Source organism: Babylonia areolata, chromosome 26 (genome assembly GCF_041734735.1).
Source record: "Babylonia areolata isolate BAREFJ2019XMU chromosome 26, ASM4173473v1, whole genome shotgun sequence".
NCBI lineage: Eukaryota > Metazoa > Mollusca > Gastropoda > Neogastropoda > Buccinidae > Babylonia > Babylonia areolata.
Genome location: NC_134901.1, coordinates 9,452,567 through 9,463,425, shown reverse-complemented (window position 1 = coordinate 9,463,425; position 10,859 = coordinate 9,452,567).

Genomic DNA, 10,859 nt, shown 5'->3' with positions numbered 1-10,859 from the left:
AGAATTAGACAGAAGAAGGGGGTGGAGAAGAGACGAGATTAATCCCCCACTTCAGATAATCCGGAAACTGGTAATCTGAAAGGTTGATGGTAGTATATATTATATGATGGGTAAAATCAGGAATTGTTACTATTGATGAGCAGTGCACTGACATTATACAGACAGATTCTTGCAGTCCAGTTTGAAGTATTTATTGATATTGTGTACATTAATCGTTAACATTATTATTATTTTTTTTTAAAGAAGTAAAAATGACAAAGTAAAAGAAGGTAGAAGGAATATTTTTTATAAATCATTTTATTCAAAAGATTAATGATTCACTCACTCAGTCTTACATGCATGCGCCCACACATGCCCACACTCACACACACGCACATGCACACACACACACACACACGTGCGCACACACTCACACACTCACTCACACACACACAAACACACACAACCATGTCTGTTTGAGTTGTCTAGAACTGAAAATAAGCGGAGGAAAGAAAACCAAAAGGGCACTACCATCATAAATAAAATGAAGAAAGCAAAAATTTAGGGAATGAATGATCAAGCATGAGAGGAAGGTTTGAAAGCCAGCCTTTCATTACCTTCATGTGGAGTGAAGGCTTAGTGGAATCGAAAGAATCTGAGCACAAGGGACGCTTGCAGTATTTTCTTCCCCTCCACTAGACCTTGAGTGGTGGTCCGAACACAGTCATTCAGATGAGAAGATAAACTGAAGTCCCGTTTTCAGCACTAACAGCATGTTTAAGAACCCATGGCAACAAAAAGGTTGCCCCTTGCAAAATTCTGTAGAAAATCCACCTTGATAGGAAAATAGATCTATACACTTGCAGTCAGCAAAAAAGAAATTAGGTATTAATTGCACTCCATATTTGTGAAGGGTACAAATGTTGATTTTTGTTGGATACCATCCCACACTGGATTCCTTTACAACGACCAAGCAGACAGGGCAGCAAAAAGGGGAGCAAAGAATCATATAGATAGTATAAAAGTATATTGCCCATTGTCATACAAGGAAATAAGCAATATACTAGAAAGATACTTTTATAGGTGCTTGAATTCAAGTCTAAAACCTCTACAGTTGACTCTCTCAGACTTTGGTCCGATTCACAGACCAATTCTGAGTTAAGCTCTCAGACTATTATCAAATTCATTATGGACCAAGTATTGTTCTAATGTCAAGTGCATATGCTTTAGTAACCTGACAATTAAGCATTTTTAACTGTAGCTTGATGAAGCCTTACGTACATGAAAGTGTGTCTTCAAAAGTGACTGAGAACGTTGATGTTTTTGACTTTTTGCATTCATTATCAGTTGTTTCGCTTGTCAGTTTAACGACTTCTCTTTTACGAAGTCCTTTAAGTAATTTCCTGTAATTGTATTTAGATTTTTTTTTTTCAAATTTCATCCTCATTTCACCCTCATTTGCCCAGTTTCCCCGAACTTCACATCTCCCACCCCTTCTAACCGATAATACTCAAATGTATTGAATAGATATTTTAACAAAATGTCTTCAGTCACTGATATGTGTGAGGAGGCAGTTTCCCCCAACCCTCCATTCATTCACATCTCCCACCCCTTCTAACCGATAATACTCAAATGTATTGAATAGATACTTAAACAAAATGTCTTCAGTCACTGATATGTGTGAGGAGACAGTTTCCCCCCAGCCCTCCATTCATTCACATCTCCCACCCCTTCTAACTGATAATACTCAAAAGTATAACTTTAACAAAATGTCTTCAGTCACTGATATGTGTGAGGAGACAGCTTCCCCCAGCCCTCCATTCATTCACATCTCCCACCCCTTCTAACCGATAATACTCAAATGTATTGAATAGATATTTTAACAAAATGTCTTCAGTCACTGATATGTGTGAGGAGGCAGTTTCCCCCAACCCTCCATTCATTCACATCTCCCACCCCTTCTAACCGATAATACTCAAATGTATTAGATACATTAACAAAATGTCTTCAATCACCGATATGTGTGACGAGACATTAACTCTCTCCATACCAACGGCGAAAGAGACGACGTTAACAGCGTTTCACCCCAATTACCACCATCAAAATATTGCAAGTGGAAGGCTCTTATACTGAAGAGGTGAATGTTGACAAAGAATACCACAATTCGGACGACGGAAGCTAAAGGTTGGGTCATTCAGACACCCACTGGACATCCGAGGGGTCTGTGTAGAGGAAAAGAGAGGACTGCTGGCCGTACTGAGTGAGTTAAACAAAAATTCCTCCTCAGCAAAAAAGGGTGGTGCTGCACAATGACGATGCTCTCTCCCCATGGAGACCAGCCCGAATTTCATACACAGAGAAATTTGTGACAAAGAGTAATACAATTCCAACCTGTATTTGACAATTTGTATTTCTCTTTTTTTGTAGAAATTTGTCGTGACAAAGAGTAATACAATTCCAACCCATACTTGTATTTCTCTTTTTTTTTGTCACAACAGATTTATCTGTGTGAAATTTGGGCTGCTCTCCCCAGGTAGAGCGCATCACTACACTGAGAGTGCCTTGCTACTCTGAGAGTGCCACCCATTTTTTTAATATTTTGTCCTGCGTGTGTTTTATTTTTTTTCCTATAGAAGTGGATTTTTCTACAGAATTTTGCCAGGACAACAACCCTTTTGTTGCCGTAGGTTCTTTTACGTGCACTAAGTGCATGCTGCACACAGGACCTCGGTTTATCATCTCATCCGAATGACCAGCGTCCAGACCACCACTCAAGGTCTTTTGGGGGGTGGGGGGGGGGGGGGGGGAGAAAATATTGGCGGCTGAGCCAAGATTCGAACCAGCGCGCTCAGATTCTCTTGCTTCTTCCATTACCCAGTGACCACCACTTGACACTACAGTCCACTGACTACTAGTGACCACTGCACACCGCTGACTACTGCTGATCAACGCTAACCACTGACCACTATTGACCACTGCTGGCCACCATATACTGACCACTAACCATTATTGACCACTGATGACCGATGACATCCATTCACCACTGATGACCGCTGACTAATGCTGACCATCACTGACCACTGCTGAGTAACACTGACCACTACTGACTGCTGACCACCACTGACTACTAGCACTATTGATCACTTACAACTACTAACCACTGACCGACCAGAACCAACCATTGTCCACTATTTTCTGACCACTTATGACTATTGACCTCTGACCACTACTGACCGCGTCTGACCACTGACCACTTCTGACAACTGACCACCGCTGCCCAGCACTGACCACTGCTGACCACCACTGACTTCTGCTAACCACTGACATCACTATCCACTAATAACTACCCTTGCCCATTAGTGACCACTGCTGACCGCTGCCTACCACTGACTACTGCCGACCACCGCTGACCACAATCACAGAGCACCATTGACCACCACTTACCACCGCTGAGAACCATTGACCACTATATACAGACTATCACTGACCACCATTGACCACCATTAACCGCGGACAACTACTGACCACTGTTGACCACCACTGACCACTACAGATCACTGACCACTGTTGACGACCACTGACCACTACACACTACTGACTACCGGTGAGCATGACTGACCAGTACTGACCGCCACAGACCACCACTGACTGGTGACCACCGCCGACCACTATGGACCACTGACCACCACTGACCACCGCTGACCACTATTGACTACTGACCATTGACTACTGCTGACCACTGCTGACAAGCACCCAAAAGTGTATGTATGATTAAACAAACATATGTTTAGGGGAACATTGACTTGGGGTGGGGGTGGGGGGGGGGGGATACAGACTTGGGGGAACATAGACCTGGAGTAATATAGACCTGGGGCAACATATATGTACCAAAAACGTTTTTTGGGAATATCGACCTGGGGTAATATAGACTGGGAGAACAAAGACCTGGGGGAACAAAGACCCAGAAAATGTAAATTTAGGGGAACATAGACCCGTGGAACCATAGACCATGGGGGATATAGTCCTGTAAGAACTTGTAGCTGGCTGAAGGAAAATTCTGGGGAACATAGACCTAGGGGAACATAAAGCTGACCCGCCGAATTATCTGCAAAATAACCGCTAAACCATCATGTCATGGAGCGCGCGCGCGCGCGCGCGCGCGTGTGTGTGTGTGTGTGTGTGTGAATCCGAATCAGATGTCATGAAAACCGTGAATGAAACGTTTATAGACACAACAATAAAGGGTGTGTGTGTGTGTGTGTGTGTGTGTGTGTGTATTTGTGTGTGTGTGTGTTCGTTCGTTCGTTCTTTAGTTTAACGTCTTTTCACTGTGAATGATATTAGACGAGGGAAGGAAAAAACTCGAGTGGGGGGAGGGGGGGGTGGGGGTGGAACTACTGTGTACGCATACGAGTAAGTGTGTGTGTGTGTGTGTGTGTGTGTGTGTGTGAAGCCGAATCCGAATCAGATGTCATGAAAACCGTGAATGAAACGTTTATAGACACAACAATAATGTGTGTGTGTGTGTGTGTGTGTGTGTGTGTGTGTGTGTGTGTGTGTGTTCGTTCGTTCTTTAGTTTAACGTCTTTTCACTGTGAATGATATTAGACGAGGGAAGGAAAAAAATCGAGTGGGAGGAGGGGGAGGGGGGTGGGAGGTGGGGGTGGAATTACTGTGTACGCATTCGAGTAAGTGTGTGTGTGTGTGTGTGTGTGTGTGTGTGTGTGTGTGTGTGTGTGTGTGTGTGTGTGTGTTCTTTGTCTCTGTTCTTCCTCTGATTTTTTAGTGGAGATACCTTTCTTCAATACCCTCTTTTTCTTTCTTGTTTCTCTTCTCAGTTTCTTCTTTCTTCCATGTTCATTTACTAAAAAATTATAGTTTAAAGTTTTATTCATCCTTTCACTCCAGTTGCTTATGGAGGACTGCTATCAAATGATACTTTTACGCCCAAAAGAAGACATTCAAATACTCAACACTATAACTTAATAAGAAAACGCAAATATGTTTCAAATAACAATAAAAAAAAGAGAGAAAAATTAGCATTTGAATGTGCAAATTTGATAAACGTACTTATAGCTAACAAATTCATCTGCTTCCTATGAACAAAAAACAAACAAAAAAACAAAAATGAAAACCGACTTCGGAGACAAATATTTTTCATGCACAAGCTTGTTTCGGTAGTCATTATACTTTGTGCATCCCATTATAAAATAGAAATCCCCCAATCACAGCCATAAAATTATTACTAACCTTGCATAACCGCAACTCTCGTGGTGTGCCACTACGTCTCCCTCTTTCTATTTCCAACTCAAGATTACAAAGCATAATTCATCAAAAGCAATCACTGTACATCAGGGCGACTGAACGTCTCCAGGAGCAAACTTCATGTTCAAAGATAATATCAATTAAAACAGGTGTTCCATATCGAAAATTTTAATTGCAAATAAGACAACAGTTTTATCCAAGCAACAAGCTCATTGATTACTTTCCAGTTTTGAATAAAACCCATTGGTAATAAATATTGTGTGAAATATATTCCTCGTAGTTCACATACCCTTCATTCTAATGTTGTTAATCTTGGCACTCTTCAGATATCAATGTATTTCAGAGAAAAAGAGGGGGTACGAAATGGCCCAGAGGATATAAACTGGCCTGGGCCAAACTATACCCCGGGTAAGATGTAGCCCAGGCCAGTTCTCACGGGGGTAAACTCTGGCCAGGGTATGATCTGGCTAGTTACACCGGCTAGTTGCTTTGTCTCGCTACACACAGACTGAGAACACACATCGCAAGACATATACAGGGCTTTTGTGAAACCTTGGGGGTCCCACCATCGAGATCGTATTTACAGGTGTTTATAGGTCAGTGGGTCCCACGCAGGGACTTTGAGCACACTTCTAGGTAGGGGGAGGGGGGGCCGGGGGAGGGAGGGGGGATCCCAAGCTGCCTTCACGGGATCTCTCTACTGCCGTACGTCATTATCAAATCTGCATTGCTGGCTGCACACACACACACAAAGGCAGGCATACCTTCAAGTCATAATCGTCTGGGTTTCTGAGCCACGAAGGCGAAAGAATCAAATAACTCTTCTTTGTGTCATACGATTCTTGCGTCAGACTGAAGCTCCCGTAATAACAGAGACGTAAGAACTACGCGGACACGCGTAAATACGATTTTCCTGTATTATTATTATTATTATTATTATTATTATTAAAAAAAACCCTAAGAAAATCGTGCGAGAGTTGGTCGTGACTGCCGCAGAAAAGCCCCAGAGGTCATTCCTGAAATCTGTGCAAATCCGGAGAGAAAATGGGGCTGAGGGTATGATGTCACGGACAACGTCTGTTGCGACACCACTGCCGATTTATCTGACGGGGAAAAAAACAAAAACAAAACTGCCACACTCTTTTCATAATTACGATAATAAATAATAAAACGTAGGCTTATATAGCGCAGTACCCCCATCTCAGATAGGGCTCACCGCGCTTTGCAACACAATATACAAATCTAAAAATTTAAGACTAAGTGTCGTAAAATATGTACAAAGTCAACACAGTTAAACATGACATTGGCTAAAATATACATATGTAGGGCTAAGCGACATAAAATTTTCCAAAAATGTAAATCGACACAGGTGCAAATCACAGCAAAACAAAGCACATCACATTCACCATCATTTCTGAGTGGTTTTAATGAAATCAAGCGCGCTTTGAATTAAAAACTACTAATAAAGAACACTCTTTGGATATATATATATATATATATATATATATATATATATATATATATATATATATAAAGCAAACAAACAAACAAAAAAGATTCATTCCCGAAGGTTCCCATGGCCCTGGAGAACACACACACACACACACATACACACACACACACATACACACACATCACACACATCCGCGCGCGCATATATGCGCGTACACTGGCACCCCACACAGATATGTCCCATTGTGGATTGTTCCCTGTACAGGGATTACCACAGGAACATAACCACACAAACACATACACACGCGCTTGCGCGCGCGCACACGCAAACACACACAAGCATTGTCATCTCTGTCCATGTGTAGCCACAAGAGCCAATGGTCACTTTATTCAACAAAAACCCCAACATTTGACAATGCGTGTGTGTGTGTGTGTGTGTGTGTGTGTGTGTGTGTGTGTTTATAGTATCATTTGTTTTAGTTGACATTGCTCTGACCGATTGAAAGATCAATTTCGTCATAGTGAGATGACAGCAAACACTTTTTTAGTTGTCTTTATTTTTTCTTCATCTTTATGTATCGAATTTAATACTCATTTACTTTTTTTTTTCTCTCTCAGGGCCTGATTAAGCGCGTTGGGTCACACTGCTGGTCAGGCATCTACTTAGCAAATGTGGTGCAGCCTATATGGATTTGTCCGAACGCAGTGACGCCTCCTTGAGCTACTGACACTGATACTGACAGCAGCCTTCACTGACGAGCACACTCGTCCACGGTGATGGAGTCTGTTTGAATCAACACGTCCAAAGTGGTCCACGGTAATGAAGGGGTTAATGCTACACGTGCTGCACATTCCGGTCAACCCCACTGACAGCCCTTCTATTGCCTTTTTTTATTTTTTATTGTCGTTCTACACACCTTTGTCGTTCGGGTCTTGCTTCAGCTGGTTTATGTCGTTTTAACGTTCTTCTCAGTTTATAGTAGCCTATCGGGTGTCAGCTGGGAGCAGAGATTATGAGTGGTGTGTGTGTGCGTGCGTGCGTGTGTGTGTGTGTGTGTGTGTGTGTGTGTGTGTGTGCGTGTGGATCAGGTGGCTATAAAGCAAACAAAGGAACAACACAGACACACACAAAAACAACAACAACAGCAACGCAAAAACATTTTTTCTTTATGATAAAGGAAGACCATTCAACGGGAAAAAAAGAGTAGACCCGAGGAAAACGGACGAAAAGAGAAGAAAGAATAAGTAAAAAATAACAGGAAGATTCAATCTCTCTCTCTCTCTCTTTCTCTGCATAAGCACACACACACACACACACACACACACACACACACACACACACACACACTGGATTTCTTCCGTACCGTGTTGAGTCGAACAGACCGGTAATGCCTGTCATTGTGTGAGGGCCCCAAATATCGCGCCCAAACATGAATTCTCTGGCCCGGCCATGGAGCCTATGCTCTCGTTCTTCATACGTTTCACTCTGCCAGTGTTTCACCGAAAATCCTACCCGGCACCGGCGGCCACCATTCACAATACTTTTCTGTTAACAACACCCTTGCAGTTCCTCCTCAACCCACAATACCAACAGATGAATTGAGAATGTCAGAGGGACAGATTAAAACAGGATATGAGCAATATTTGAAGAACAGTTTGGGCAGGATTCACACTGGAAGATCAGATTAAAAAAAAGAAAAGAAAAAAAAGAAGACAAAATAAAAGAAAGAAGGCAATACAGACTGTTCTTGCCTGGCACCTCTGTCTGTCTGTCAGTCTGTCTGTATCTCTCTCTAGTAAACACACACACACACACGCACAACACACACACATACACACTGTCGCGCCCCGACCCTCCTGGGACGGGACCTACCTTCTCACACAGAAGGAATCAGGAACTTGAAAGGTTAAATAAAGTTTTATTACACGACAAACAATTGCAAATACAAACAAATGACAAAGAAAACCCCCAAACAAAAAGTATACTGTCACAAACTATGGCATACAGCCCTCATGCAATCAAAGCACACACATGCACGCGCACACACACATACACACACATACTCATGATCACACACACACACACACACACACACACACACACACACACACACACACACACACACACACACACACACACAAACTTGGATCCCGAGTGATGACTAATGATGAAAGTCGATGTCCCTTCTGGGAACGTGAGGGAAAGAAGGGGAGGGGACAAACACAAATCTTGACCTCTCCCACCTACCCCTACCGCGAACGGTGAGCGGCACTGTTGAGGGGGCTGGCGGAAAAGCTGGAGTGATGAAGTTCCACACAAGATGATAAACGACGATGCTGCGACGAGGGACGACGATGAGAAGATGGACGAACGGGTGATGTTCGGGAAGGGTCAAAGGACGCAACTGGGCTGGGAAAAGGGAAACAAGGGAAAAGGGACGAAAGGGAATAGCTGGGCTGTAGCGTCCACGCTCAACCCAGGACGCTATTGGAGTCTGGCGAAGGGACGCTGCCAGTCTGTCATCCCAGCGGACTCAGGCGGGAAAGGGAGATACCAAGAACAGGAGCAGGCATGGAACAACTTGTTCCCCTGGTGGACTTGGCTAGTCAGGAAAACCCGACCTCAACACACACAGGTGTCATACACAACTGGGCAATACATATTGCCACACCCAGAACATCCACATGGATGTTACTCTTGAGAGCTCTACCGCGCGTCTGCCTTCCAAAAACCAGTTTTAAAAATTCAGCTGATGCTGCCCTGAGTACAGCTTAATGGAAAAATAAAAACCCAGCACGTGAAAACCCAAGAAATGACACTATATGAAACTCAAGCACAAAAACAACAGGCGTTCGAAGTTTATATATTATACAAATCCATCCACACACAGGCACACGAAATAGGAAAAGGATCAAAAGGTAAAAAATGTAATCCATCTCGCGACACACACACACACACACACACACGCACGCACGCACACACACACGCTTCACAACAGCACACACAAACCCCTCCCTCATACCACACACACACACAGTACAGTACACTACCAAACCAACCAACAATGCATTCCCTACCGTTCTCCCACCTCCCACGCACCCCAACTCCCCTCAGCCTTCCCCCTCCCCCCCCCACCCCCCCCCCCCACCCCCACTCCCCCACAAAACACTCTCACACACGTAGGGAAGTAGCGGACCCCACACTACACCGTGCCTCACCCCCTGCAGTGCCTTGTGACACAGACCCTGTGCAGAGAAAGGCTGAAGGCGAGAACAGATCAGATTGTCGGCAGACCTTTGGATTCCGATCGCTGACACCGTACACTGCAGCTGGGAAAGAACTGAGGTGGGACAGAAAAGAGCGGAGGAGAAATGGAGGTATGGCAATATCATGATCTACAGTGTTTTTTTTCCCCCATTTCAGGAGGCTACTTTTAAAAAAAGCCTTCCAAAAGAAAGTGTTTTTTTTAATTTTAATTTTTTAATTTTTTTTTAATAATACCGAAAGTTTGAATTTTCTTTAATTAAAAAAAAAAAAACAAAAAAAAAATCAACCCAAATATTGTACACGCATATTCAGTTGCATGTTTTGTTGCTAAGGTAGGTGCTCTCTCTCTCTCTCTCTCTCTCTCTCTCTCTTCTCTCTCTCCACGATTAAGCACAATCGTTTATTATAATGGTTTGTTATAGATTGAAAGTAATAAATTTATTATAAACTTAAAGTGCATTCACCCATGTCATAAGGATCTCATGGCCAGTGACATTCAAGAGTCAAAGCGTGTGTTTATCAACATTGTCTTTAGGTTTTGAGGAGAAATCATGGTTTATGGAATGATCATGTATTTCACTGAGGGAGGAGGGGATCGGGGCAGAGGGAAGGGGGAGAGGGGGGAGCGTGTGTGTGTGTGGGGGGGGGTGGGGGGGCGTGGGGGAAGTCGGGGGGGGGGTTGTGGGGGGTGGAGGGTGGAATATCGGTTTTGCCAGTTTTCTTAACAGTGTGTGTTAGGCATTTGAAATGCAGATTTCGTGCATGCCATTTTAGTCAATGCGTGCATGAGTAATGCACTGACTTTCCACCGTCTCCCTTCTGTTACGTGTAACAGCCCAGATTTGTTGCCTTTGTCAAGATAAATACATTTGCTGTATATCCTCTGTAGGTTTTC